A 14,356-nucleotide genomic window follows, 5' to 3' on the forward strand; every position below is an offset into this window, starting at 1 on the left:
TTATTCTCTGATCATGAAGATAAATACAGCAGGGGAGCAGAGCAAGAGGGAGTCTCCTTAATACAGAGAAAGGAAATTAACATTTCCAGCTTTGCAAATAATGTGGCCTGAGTCCAGGCACTGAGACTGTTGATACTGAGTGGCTGATGGAGGTCTCTGTGCTGCTCCCTGCTCTCATGAGAGATATGAGTTGCCCCTTCTCCTGCAGTCAAGTCGGAAGTGGTTCTGCTCCTCAGCAACTGTTTGGCAAGGGTGTTAGTGTGAACTGCATCCCAGTACCTGGGGGTAATGGTGGTGGGGAGGCTTAGCCCTGCTCCTTTGCCAGCAGGAGCAGGCACAGCTGCAGCTGTGGGGTTGGTGAGCAATGTTGAACTTGGTGTGAAGGGTGGGGGATAAAGCAGGCTGAGATTAGGCAAGCAGCCAAAGATTAAGAACAGAAAGACACAAACATTTCCTGTGCACACATTTGTCCTGCTCTGAAAGGTTGCCCTTCCCCTCAAGGCTGCCGGGGGCTCTTCCAATGTGGCAGTGTGGACCCTTCCCTCAAGGCTGCAGGAAGCGCCACCAGGAAGGCCTGAACCCTTCCCCTCCAGGCCGTTGGGGGCACCTCTGGGGCATCTTTGACCCTTCCTCTCAAGGCCACCGGGGGCTCCTCTGGGACAGGCTGGACACTTTCCCTCAAAGCTGCACAGGGCGCATTGGGGCTGGCCTGGAATGTTTCCCTCAAGGCCGCCAGGGGTTCCTCAGGTGTGGCCTGGATTCTTCCCATCAAAGCTGCTGGGGGAGTCTTCTGTGCAGCCTGGACCCTTCCCCTCAAGGCCACCGGGGGCACCTCCAGGACTGCCTAGGCCCTTCCCCTCAAAGTCACAAGGGCCACTCCAGGGCAGCCTGGAACCTTCCCATCAAGGCTGCCTGGCCACCAGGGGCACCTCTGGGGCAATTTGGACCCTTCCCATCAAGGCCACCAGGGGAGCCTGTGGGGCAATTTGTACCCTTCCCATGGAGGCTGTCTGGCCACCAGGGACACCCCCTGGGTTGCCTGGACCCTTCCCCTCAAGGCCCCCTGGCTGCTGGAGAGGTACCACTGGGGGTACCTCTGGGACAACCTGGACCCTTCCCCTAAATGTCACCAGGGCCCCTCCAGGGTTGCCTGGACCCTTCCCGTCAATGTTGTCTGGCCACCAGGGACACCTCTAGGACAGACTAGACCCTTCTCCTCAATGGCATCAGGGCCCCTCCAGGGTTTCTGAGATCAATGCTACCTGGCTGCCGGGGGTGCCTTGGGAGCGACCTGGACCCTTCCCCTCAAGCCCACCTGGGGCCCCTCTGGGGTGACTTGGATCCTTCCCATCAAGGCCACCAGGGGCACCTCTGTGGCGGCCTTGACCCTTCCCTTCAAGGCCTCTGGTGGCTCCTCTGGGATGGCCTGAACTCTTCCCCTCAAGGCTGCTGGGGGAGTCTCCAGGGTGCACTGGACCCTTCCCCTCATGGCCACCGGGGGGTGCCTCTACAATTGTGTAGACCCTTCCTCACCTGAAGCCTACACCCCCCCCACCCCCACATCCTTATGGGCCCAGGAGCCCTATTTAAGCTCAGGCCTGGGACTTTGTTCTGTGTTTGAGCTTTGTTGCACTTGTGTTGGTTTTCAGTTCAGCTCTGGTTGGTTTTGTGCCTGCATGTAGATGCAAACCTGTGGATTGACTTCCTGGCTTGACCTTGCACCTGCCTCATCACCATGAACTTATGTGATGATCTGGACTCTTGGTTGAAGTTGGCTGCCATATTGGGGTCTGCTCTGGAGGTCATCTGGTTCAAGCCCCCTGCACAAAGCAAGGTAAACTAGAACAGGTTGCTCAGAGCCTTGTGTCCTGTTGGGGTTTGAATATGTCCAAGGATGAAGACTCCACAACCTCTCTAGACAACCTGTTCCAGTGATTGAATACCCTCTTAATAATTTTTTGTTCTTCTGTTTTGATAGAATTTCCTGTATTTCAATTTGTGCCCAATTGCTTCTCAGTCTTTCACTGGGTGCTACTGAGAAGAGTCTGGTTCCATCTTCTTTACACCATCCCATCAGGTATTTATATGCACTGATAAGAACCCCCTGCCAAGCCTTCTCTTTTCAAGGCTATACAATGCCAACTCTCAGTTTCTCTTAGCATGTCAGGTGCTCCAGTCTTAGTCATTTTAGTGGCCCTTTGCTGGACATGCTCCAGGAGTGCCATGTCTCTCTTGTACTGGGGAGCCCAGAACTGGACACAGGACTCCCCATGTGGCCTCACCAGGGCTGAGTAGAGGGGAAGGATCACCTCCCTTGACCTGCTGGCAACATGATTACTAATGTACCCCAGGATATCATTGGCTCTCTTGGCCACAAGGGCACGTTGCTGGCTCATGGTCAACTTGTTGTCCACCAGGACTCCCAGGTCCCTCCCTGCAGAGCTGCTTTCCAGCAGGTCAACCCCCAGCCTGTCCTGGTGCCTGGGGTTATTCCTCCCCAGGTGCAGGACCCTGCACTTGCCTTTGTTGAACTTCATGAGGTTCCTCTCCGCCCAGCTCTCCAGCCTGTCCAGGTCCCTCTGAATGGCAGCACAGCCTTCTGGTGTGTCAGCCACTCCCCCCACTTTAGTATCATCAGCAAACTTGCTGAGGGTGCACTCTGTCCTTTCATCCAGGTCATTGATGAAGAGGTTAAATAGTATTGGACCCAGGACTGACCCCTGGGGGACACTGCTAGCTACAGGCCTCCAACTAGACTTTGTGCCGCTGTACACAACCCTCTGAGCTTTTTAGTCCAGGTGTTATCAAAATTTACAGTCAGCCCATACTGATTGTAGATAGCAAGTAGCAGGCTTGTGCTTGAGAGTTCAAAAGTTCAGTTTCAGACATCCCCCCCCCCCCCCACAGGCATACACTTATCTGCCACCTGTCAGTGTTCACAAGTTCAGCTATTTTTTTGCCTACCACGTGTACCAGGGAATCATGTCAACTTGTGACAAAGTGTGAAGAGGCCCAAGGTGTAAAAAAGCAGTGGGGGGGCAAGCCGTGTCTCAAAATGAGCAGGTGAGAACAAGGATCCCCACCCAGGCCACCTCTCTGGATCATGGCTGGTTTTCTACACACATTGGAATGAGGCCAAAGCAATGTCTGCCCTTCTCAGTGAATTCCATTGTGGTGACAGCACTGAGGTCTGATGGACAAGCTATATTGATTTCCTGTCTTGGCGCTTAGCACAGGATTATTAACATAGTGCCCCTGTTCAAACATATTTAAGAGCAGCACCCACTAGGAGGAGAAGCTCTTGAGGGGATGCTGCTGAGGAGACTGTTGAAGAGATGCCTGGAGAGGCACTCTTGGAAGGAGGTGCTCCATGCCAAAGGAGGTACACCTTTGAGAGGACTGCAGCCCATGCAGGACCCACACTGGAGCAAGTACACCCATAAAGAGACTGTGGCCCATGGGTGACCCATGCTGGAGCAGGGACACTAAGAAACAGGGTGGCAGGAAAGCCAGCAAGAAGCACAGAGTGGCAGAAAGAAACAAATAAGCACAGAGCAGTAGATGGTAACAGTTCTGCATACAACGCAACCTCTTGTGCTGCCTGTTGCCTCACCAGAGGAATTGGGACAGCCTGAGCATAAAGTGTGGTGAACATAAAGGAAGTTGAGACTGGGGGTGGGGGGGAGGAGGGTAGATGTTTACTTAAGTGTTTGTTTAACTGCTTGTTCTCCTTTTCTCAACACCCAAATCGGTGATCAGAAGTTAGCGTTAATTGGCAATAAATTAAATTAAGTAAAAATTCCCTGAGTCGAGAATGTTTTGCCTGTGACAGTGCTCAAACAGTTGCTCTCAGGCCACCACTCTTGGTTTGGCTGCTGAAAGCTCGTTTTGGTGACAAAGCAGATACTGTCAAGAGCTCTGACATAATGCATCACAGTGTACACATGCTCCCAGACCAGGATGGGGAACATGCAGTCGCAATGTGATACACACAGCCCTCTCAGTCCATAGGGTAATGTCACCTGTGGCCTGCTATCAGGAGGATCTGTGAGGGTTCTCTGTGCTGCAGTGGGTTCTTCCTCCAGGCCACTGACTCCTCACCCTGCAGTTCAGCCATGATGGGGTTTAATGATGCAAGGAACCACTTGTGGTATTTCTCTAAATATGAATTTCCATTTCATAGAATCATAGAAAGATTTAGGTTGGAAGGGACCTCTGGAGGTCTCTAGTCCAACACCCTGCCCCCCCCCCCCCAACACACACACACACACACACAAAGCAGGGCTAATCCCAAAGCTGGATCAGGTTGCTCAAGACCTTGTCCACTCACATTTTGAATATCTCCAAGGATGCAGAGCCCAGCACCTCTCTGGGCACATCTCCCAGGGCTGGGAAAGAATTCTGGGAATCTTAGTATGGGAACACTCCAATGGGAGTCTTTTGCCCTCACATATATCACCTAGCTTGGGAGTGACAACAGATCGCAGCAGCCAAGTGAACCCTGAAGAGAAAGCTCTGAAGCTGTGGGCCTCAAAGGCTGATGGGATATGCATGGCTGGAGCTCAAGCTTTTCCAGGCAGATTGTCAGTATCTTGAGATCTCCACATAAGGCTGCACAGTGGTCAGGGAGCCCACCATTCCCTGCCTGGTGCTCACAGGTATTGTGTAGACATATATTTATTGTAGTTCTCCCTCTCTAGCTCCCAGCCAGAATCATTTAGTTCCAAGGACCTGGTCCAGCATCCAAGGATGGGTGGAACACAGGGGCATCCAATTTTCACAGTCTACTGTAACAAGTGGGTTTGGGGATGGGAGAATCTTGCCAGAGCAAAGCAAAGCAACACTGAAGACGATGAGCCAACCCTGCATTTTGGTCCCTTCTCCGAATGTCACTGGTGTAGTGATTGCCTCTTAGAAACCCACTGAATAATCTGGGGTGGGCAGGGGCAGAGAGGAGCTGTGCTCCCAGAACAACACAAATAAATATCAATGACAAACTGCTCAAGGCAAGGTATTTGCAGCCCTGCCTGCTGAAGGTTACATCTCCCCTTGCTATTTGCTAAGCAGTAAAACCAGAACTCTCAGAGTTGGATTAAGCTGGGTCGAGTGCACCCAGGACCGAGGGGCTTGGGGCAAAGAACCCCTAAGCAGGATTCTCCATGCAATGTAGAAGGTTGCAATCAATAAGCATCACAGTCTTTTCCGGCTTTATCACCAGCAAGTCAATATGACAGCTGAAAGACTTGTCTTTTAAACAAAATGTATACACATCACATTTGCTAGAGAGGCTCTGATTTATAGTCAGTCCATAAACATTGCACAAATCCTGCATGAGCCAATTATCTCTGCCTGGAAGGTGTAAATACAGGCTCTGTTAGGCCAAAAACTGACTTTACTGGGACATTCCCAACTAGCTGTACTCAAAGTTTTCACTGAGCTGTGTTAAAATAAACACCTCTGTGCTATTCCAAGCTATAGATATGGTCCTAATCCTGCAGTGCCTTGTACCAGGCATTATGCTCTGCACACACAGGGTGGAGCACTCTGTCTCAGAGCATAGCAAAACCTAAAGCCCCAGTCCCAGGAGGCAGCCCACCAGAAGAATGCATTTGTTGTGGCACAGGTCCTTCAGCATATCTTCCCCTCCCACCCCCCCAGCTCTGAGATCATTATTAGCATTGCAAAACCCAAGCAAAAGGTCGCCAGCAGTTGTTAAACACAAACCAGGACCTAGTCATAGCTTGTTTCAGTGCATGCATGTGGAGTCAGGAGCAGGGATTTGGTATCTTATCCTGCACAGAGGGGCTGGGAGTGCCCCAGGAGTTATAGATCCATGGTAGATCCACGGTGTTCACCAGGTAGACTCCATCTTACAGCCCAGAACTCAGTATCTTCCCTGGAAATTGGGGGTGTTGTTGTAACTCCAGTTTGCTGGGCCATGTACCATGCTGGGGGTGTCCATACAGTCTGAGAGTCAAGATCAGGTTCAAGTTTAAGCCTGTTTCTGCTCCTGGAGTGTGCTTCTCTCTCTCTTTCTCTTTCTCTCTTTCCCTCTCCAGATCCCAGTCAGAGCACAAGCCAATCAGGGAGCAGTGGAGATAACTGGAAAACTTGGTGTGAGTGAAAGTTTGAGCCAAGATAACAGGTATAGTCAGTGTCTGCTACACATCTGCCATCTTTTCCAACTTCTGACAAATGCTCCCCACATGATCCTGAGCAACTAACTTTGCTGCTCTGTGCCTCAATTTTCCCTCTGTAAAATAAAGCTATTAATGTCATCCTTAGACTGCTGCAAAGGCACATTTGTTAATGTTTGGGAGATTTGCTTTCTGCAGTGACAGGGAATGTACATATTTTGGGAGAAAGACGTGTTGTTGGCATTAATATTTCAGTGTACATGAAAGAAGATCCTATATTTACTTTATTATTTCAGTAAAAAATTCGTGTCCCCAAACATACCCCAGAAATGTTTAAAATAATGCATAGCTCTATTTATGGGAAGTGACTATGATTGAAAATAAACCAGAACTGTCAAATGGCATCACAACTGTTCCAATGTGCCATGTTACTGTTACTATTACAAACTCTATGAGTTTCTTCTGGTACTTCCCTTCCAATTTTCATGGTAAAGGAGGCACATGAAAGGTTCGGGTATGTTTCATATTAAGACCACGAGATCAAAATATCGGCAGAAGAGTTTAATAGGTGGCAAAGCTTGAGATTTTTTGAGTTAAGACTTAAATGCAAAGTCATAAGAGAGCCTGAATGGGTATCATTAAAGAGAAGGTAACAATTATTTAAACATGCTCTTTCAACATGTGTTTTCCTCTACTGCAACGAAACGTGTTACATTTTCACATAAAATAACTTTCTGATGAAAACAGGACTGCGTTTAAAATATACCAAAATATGCTAAATATAGATACACACACACACACACACACACACTCTAAAAAAATAGACTAAAATGACAAAGTATTAAAGTATTTACAGAAGTTCAAAATAACAGCAAATGTCTAAGGACCAGTATGGGGTTATTACATTTATGGACCAATGCCATTTTTTTTTGTATTATTGGTATCAACCTGCCTGAATTTTAGCTAATGCTCTCTTTGTCAAAGTCATGCCATCTATTTTCAATTGAAAGAATTGCTATAGACTCTAGCTGTTCATCAGACACCGTTGCAGGAAGATACCTTTATACCTAGATCAGCCCTTGTAGTGACCAGAAATACAATTAGGTTTGCATTTAGCTTCAAATAGAAAATAAAATGAGAATGAAACATTGTCTGTCTTTTTATAGAATTACCCCTCCAAACCTGTATTTAATTTTAGGAGCAAAAGCTGCATTCTCTTAAATACCCTGTTTTCCATGCAGAATGCTCTGTAAAGCAGACATTTATTTGCATTGATTTTCTTGCACACTGATTCATACCGTAGTCTGGATCTGCTATGCCTCAAGAACAACAGTATTCCAGCACATACCTACACATTGTAAGCCTATTTCTATAGGCATAGTCAAAAGTAAAAGTCACATATTTATACATGTCTTGCCTGGATTACTAATTGCCTCATGGAGAATTTTAATGCTAGCAGTTTGGCAACTAATGTCATCCCAGACTGTGTGCACGGTTGGCAGTATGGGTCCTGAGGGTAAACAGAAATTAGACTGCCAAAGTTGTGAAGGTCCTCCACCCCACCCCTCCCCTTCTCCATGCCATCTTCCTGAGTTGTTACAAAGCAGCCAACAGCCATACATAGAGCAAATGGGAAAAGTAACAGAAAGGGAAATTTTCTGGTAACTTCCTCTCCGATGCTCCCTTCCAAAGGGCTGTGCCAGGGAAGGACACAATTTGGTTTGGGGTCAGAATGTTTCGATTGTACTTTCAGGTGCTTTATCTTAAAAGTGGTGGATTTACATTTGCAGCAGGACAGTGACCTTTATACTGGAGAAGAAAACCACTGAGACAGAAATAAAAAAGAATAGTAGAAAAGATTGTATCTTGACGTTTGAGAAGCTTAAATTAAAAAGTCACAACAGCAGTAAAATGCACTGTAGTTTCCTTATAACTGAAACCATCTTGAGTAAGATAACATTTCCTGGAAGAGGAGTGTTCATTCTAGGCTCTGTTGCATTGTGATCAAAATTTCAACCCTACAAGGATTTTTTTTCCAAATGAACCTAACTTGGAAAACAGATTTTTATATCCTAACAACTGACAGGGATGTGAAGCTCTCTTGGATAAAAGCAAAAGAAATAAATATTTAGTCATTCTGGATAACTTGATTTAGCTCGTTTATTAGGCCTGAGCTTGTCTCTGGATTCTCTTGACATGATTTGAGCAGAACTGATAAATGGCTGTCAGACAGCAATGCCAAATTTATTCCTATTAATTTTTATTTATGTGGAAAATGGGCCCATTTTGGAAAGCCAGAAATCATTTTCCCTACTGCAAAGGCAGCTGAGTTCCATTGCTATCTTGCGGACCAAAGCAAAATGAGAATTTGCTCCTGGAAGGTGAAACTGGAGAAATGCAGGTGGGGGGTGGAAGGCATGCTACCTTAGCTGTGGGAGTATTTAACCCGCTGGGACCATCTTCCCAGGGCTGTGTTGGCTTCTCCCTGCTTCCCTGCTTCACATTTGAACATCAAGACCCCCTTTTTTTTTTTTTTTTTTTTTTGCTTTCTTTCCAGAGAAGTCCTATTTCAAATGGGAATTAATTTAGGGAGCACCTTTGGCCTGTGTCACATGGGGCGTCAGATTAGCTGCTCCTCTGGCCTTTTAATCTCTGAATCTCTGTTCCAGGGAAAAACTGCTCAACTCACACGATTTAAATTGAAATCAGCATCAAAGCAGTTGATCAATTTATTAACGACACATAGTTAATCAGCAAGCAGTGAAGTGTACATTCAGGATCAATATTGGTAATACAGCAGATAGATAAACCACAACAATACACACTTAAAAAAATGTTAATAAACACCTACGCATTTCTAAACATCCTCCTATAACTAATCCCAAGATGCTCTAATTCCCCCCCCCAAACACACAGTTACCCTCCCTCCCTCCCCTCCAGCAGTGTGGGTTACAAGCACACCCCTCCTGTGGGAGTGTGGGTTCCCCCACTTGCACACTCCTCCTGTGGGAGCTGCGGGTGCTCGAGCTTTCGGTGCACCCATGCTGCTCCCTACAACCTACTGATCCACACACTGGTGAGAAAGTCCCCCACGAGGCTGGCACACAGCTGAGGGGTGGGTCCCTATGTGTTGTACCCTGCACTGTCAGTCTGCTAACTGGATGCAGGTGCTTGTGGCATCCAACAGGGTGGCTGCTCCATCAGGCCTAGGCAGAGGTCGCGATGCCAGCGGGGCCACTTCTGGCAGTGCCAAAGGTGGTTTGACTGCTGCTCTGTTACTGTCTTCTCATTCCGAGATCTCTCTCCATGATCACAATTTTTCATGCTTCTTTTATACTTCTTTTCAGGCTGAGTCCTTCTTAGTTTCAAAAGTCTCTCTGAAATTTCCCAGGTACTGTTTAATCATGCTGATGGTCACATCTTCCTCTTTAACTTGATCAGTTTTGGGTAAATGCCCTCTCAGACAGATTTGGGTGTTCCATTCTCACATGCCATTTACTCACATATTCCTATCTTATCAGCTATTGTTATCCAGGCCATTTTGCTGGGGGGGGGAGGGGGGCTGCGTGAGCACCCACACTGACCACCATGAGGAGTATTTTAGATGTGCTGGAATTCTTACCTTGTGTCCACAGTAGTCACTTACTTTCAAAATGCCCCCAATAAAACAACCCCAGTGGCACTTTCCTATTTATTAGAATCAAATAGCAGTTCAGGGGGCAGATGTCTGGTGGTGTGGAACCTCTAGTATTGAGGAAGGGCCTGGTAGGACCGCTAGACACTGGGTTGTGTCACAGGGCAAATGGAACTGAGGAACATCGTCTTGCGTGATTCAGCATCCTCTGTCTTCACTCAAGCACTTCCCTTCTATCTGCAGGAAAGGCTGGTACGTGGCCCTGAGAACCAACAGTTATGCAGGCCTCGTCCCTGGGCATGTGTGCCTGCTGTGGTCTGGGGGGCTGATTGTGTGGGCAAGAGGTTTAGAACAGGACTTGGAAGGCTCCTGCTCAGAGCCTTTGAAAAGAAGTCAGATCTAGCTCCAAATACCTTCCTTAAGCTGTTTAGTACACAGAGCATTTTCATCACAAAGAGTGCGAATAACATCCTTGCCATTAAGGACCTAATTCTCTTTAAGCTCCATTTTTTGGTACTTCAGTTTTGTGCTCTTTGGGAGAGTCATAGTTAGAAGGTGCCAAGGAACAGGAGGAATATACACTTAGGCTTCCCTTCTTAGAGGGTTTGCTTTAAATCTGCTGTTAAAACAATTCTGAGGTTCCACAAGGTTCCCCTCCTCTCTCCTAGGTTAGACAATTAATTCATTGAGCAGGGCTGGATGGGTGCTTGCCCCCTGTGCTCTGTGACAATCAGTGTATGTGCATTTCTGGGTTAGTCCACTATAGTGGGACTTTACAGAAATCATTTGGGCACTGTAAAGAGGCTCAAATTCTTCCCAAGTACTGAAATCTACACTTCTTGTGGGGGTGGTGGGGGTGGGGGGGTCAAACTCTTTTTCAAAACTCACCATGCTAAATACCAGTCCTGAAAGAAGAATGTGGGACTGTGCCCTTGTCAGCAGGAATCTGGGCATGCTGGGATGAAATGGGAACAAACTGCCACCTGGTTGAAGGTGCAAAATCCACAGAGGCAGAAATGAACTGCAGAGTGAGTCAGAGTATAAATAAAAGGGAGCTAGCCAGTTTGCTCCTTCCCTCTCTGTCCCCCAAGAGGAGGACACTCATCTGGGACCCCAGCTGGCCACTGGGAAGAGTTTTCCCTTTCTCTTTCCCTCCCCCTTTCCCATTCCCCTCTGTCTCTCTCTCCTTTATTTTCTCCAAAGGAAATTTACAGTGTTAGAGTCAGTGGATGCCATCAGCTACAGACCCTGCTAATAAGTCTTTGTGCACGTGAATTTGTCTCAACCTCCTTTGTGCAATACATCTGCAAGTCTGCCTTCCCGTGTACCACAGGCTGGAGAATTGCATGTCATTACTCCTGTATTTAACCCAATAACCTGTAGTAAATTCCAGGTAGATGCCCCAGCTTAGTTCATTACAACAGCAGCTAGAAATATGGGTTTCATTTCTTGCTGGAAGTTATCTGCCTTCAGATCCCAGCCACTGGTTCTTATGACGCTTTCTCCAGGAAATTAAAGTACCTTTCGGTACCCCATGCCTTCCCTTCTTGGCAGTTGCCATACCATAGGCTGTTGTGAAATCACCCTGCAATTTTCTTTTGGATAAAACTCAGCAGATGGAGCTTTTTGAAACTGGCACTGGTTGGTATTTCCCCTGTTCTGGAAGAGGTGATCTCTCAAGGTTCAAAAATTCAAGGAGTGATTCAACCATTTGAAATGAGGGAGACCCTTGTTATTGTTGCATTTGTAGCTGCAGTAGTTTCACTCAAACTGTAGATAAAAAGCATTGTGGGGAAAAAATAATAGCAAAAAAGATGGGGAGGGACTGCTCCAAAATGGGAGAAGGAGAAACAGCTTTGAAATCTCAGCATTTGTGGCAGAATGTTCACAGAATCACAGAATCGTTTAGGTTGGAAGGGACCTCTGGAGATCATCTAGTCCAACCTCCCTGTTCAAGCAGGGTCACCTAGAGCATATTGCCCAGGATCACATCCAGACGGCTTTTGAATATCTCCAGCGAAGGAGACTCCACCACCTCTCTGGGCAACCTGTTCCAATGCTCTGTCACCCTCACAGTGAAGAAGTTTTTTCTCAGGTTCAGATGGAACTTCCTGTGGTTCAGTTTCTGCCCATTGCCTCTTGTCCTGTTGCTGTTTTGTCTGTGGACTGCCACAAATGGCGCTCATAGATGTCTTTGTTACTGACTTACAAGTTTGATTAAACGTCCTGAAGGCCGGGCACAGGCATAGCTGCGGCGTAGCTCAGGCCAGGCCCAAGGGCGAGGGCCTGAGCTTACATGCAGGTCCCGAGTGAAGCGGGGAGGCCCCCGATGAGGCCTCTCCCAGCCCTGTCTCACACCTTAGCTGTTTTCCTAGCAGTCTGAGCCAAGGTTACAGAGCTGTGCCATCTCAGAGATGCCCTTGAGCACAGGCAGTCAAGCCCCAGTGGGAGGGGAGATGCCCAGGGCCCTGACAGTGGGACTGCCTGGTCACCAATGATGAATTTTTGTAGACAGCAGCAATTTACCTGCTGGAAGAGGATAGCTCAATGACATGCTGACAGTAACCAAATACAGAGGCTTATAAATCTTTCTTCTCCACTGTGGCACAAGGCTGTTGCAGACAGGAAGAGAAGAAAACCAAACAGATTAATCACAGTCTTCTCCCCTTTCTCAGTCTACTGGAAGAAAGAAGAAACATTGTTTATCCATCAAACTCAGATTAGCTGCACTGGCTGAGTTCCCCTGGAAAGCATGCTAGGTTCAGAGCAGAATATAGACTCCAGCTTGCATCATGGGAAGGGGTTTGGGGATAAAGCAGAACACGGGATGAAGTGAAAATACTAGGGAAAAGTGTCTGTGTGGAGTATAAGTAAGTAATTCTTGACACATCTGATCTATTTCAGAATTTGGATGTGCTCTTCTCAGCTATTTTCCATAGGATAAGAAAAATCTTTTGTTTCTGAAAAGGACAACTAACCATCAATTTGAGGATAACAAAGACACCTGGCAAATTCTCTCTTCAGCGCATGCTCAAATTAAACAGAATCACAGAATCACAGAATCACAGAATCGTTTAGGTTGGATGGGACCTCTGGAGATCATCTAGTCCAACCTCCCTGTTCAAGCAGGGTCACCTAGAGCATATTGCCCAGGATCACATCCAGACGGGTTTTGAATATCTCCAGCGAAGGAGACTCCACTACCTCTCTGGGCAACCTGTTCCAATGCTCTGTCACCCTCACAGTGAAGAAGTTTTTTCTCAGGTTCAGATGGAACAAACCCAGCTTTCAGATCATCATCAGGCCAGACAGGGAGAGCTGCAACATGACACTGTGATATACAGCAAACATGGCCCAAACCCTCAGTTTGACACCACAGGGCTCAGGTGAAGGGAGGGTCTCAACTCTTCTCCATCAGCCAATTTTTGCAGGCCCCTCCCCCCCCCCCCAAAAAAAAAGAATAAGTCTTGGATGAAGCAGTTCCAAGCAGATTAGTTTGGGGCCCAGAAACTTGAACTGGTTCTAATTTTACCACTGTTCAAAAAATTAGATCTTTTTCATATACTAGCATGTGTCACACCAGGTACTCCTGATTTTTGATTACCAAGTTCACCAGAACTCACTCCATTTGGAGCCAAGACACAAGTTAGTAAAACAACAGGTGCAACCAGATGAGTCTATTATCTCATTCTTGTAGCGCATCCCTGCATGCCCCTGACATGACGGGCATCTGTCTTGCATCACCCAGCCCTGAAAACAGCTCAACTGCTCATTCCTGTGAGAACGCAGCAGCCCCAGCCACCTAGCTCCTGCAGGGCCCATCTCTCTCAGACATACCAAGTACCTTCTAGGCCCAAACCAAGCAAATGCACCAGGCTGCAAGCTTAGAAAGACAGCACATTTCCCTTAGCCTGCTCTTCCAATGGGTCACATATAAACTGTGTCAGAGGCAGACACTGGGCCTACCCTAGGAGAAAAATCAGAGTGCAAGCAAGCAGCAGAAACACCCTACTTGTGACAGACCAAGGGGAGCCAGCCCAGCCAACCCCTTGCTGAGGAAAGGGAAAGAGCTTACACTGCAGTTCCCCTATGTTCTAGGGCCACAGTAAGAGAGAATGGGATCTCTGCTTTCAGACAGCTCAGACACAGAGCATCACCTGGGGAGAGCAGCCTCCTTCCTATAGAACCCCAGTAGCAGTGATATATCTTGCTTGCACTGTTTTTTCCTCCTCCTCTTTGCCCTCCAATCCTTCCCCATCTCTCTTGCTAGGATGTAGAAGTCCCTTCAGCCCCAGTAATACCCAGTCTCTCTTTTACAAGTTATTTTTATCTCTCTGTCCCACCTTCTTTTCATCATCTTCTAGAAATTAACATCATCTTAGAGGGCTGTAGTGACTTCTGTGTGTACACGAGAGCAGTTGGGCCAGGACAAGACTCTGCTCTGTGCTGAGCCCTTGCATGTGTGTTTTAGGCTACACTATGCCAGATGTTATTCTGATCATGGGGAACCTCTCTCATTCAGCTGTATTTACTTGGGGACATTCAACCCCCAGAAGGAACAAAGACAAGGCAAAGATGTGACACT

Source organism: Struthio camelus, chromosome W (assembly GCF_040807025.1).
Source record: "Struthio camelus isolate bStrCam1 chromosome W, bStrCam1.hap1, whole genome shotgun sequence".
Classification (NCBI taxonomy): domain Eukaryota; kingdom Metazoa; phylum Chordata; class Aves; order Struthioniformes; family Struthionidae; genus Struthio; species Struthio camelus.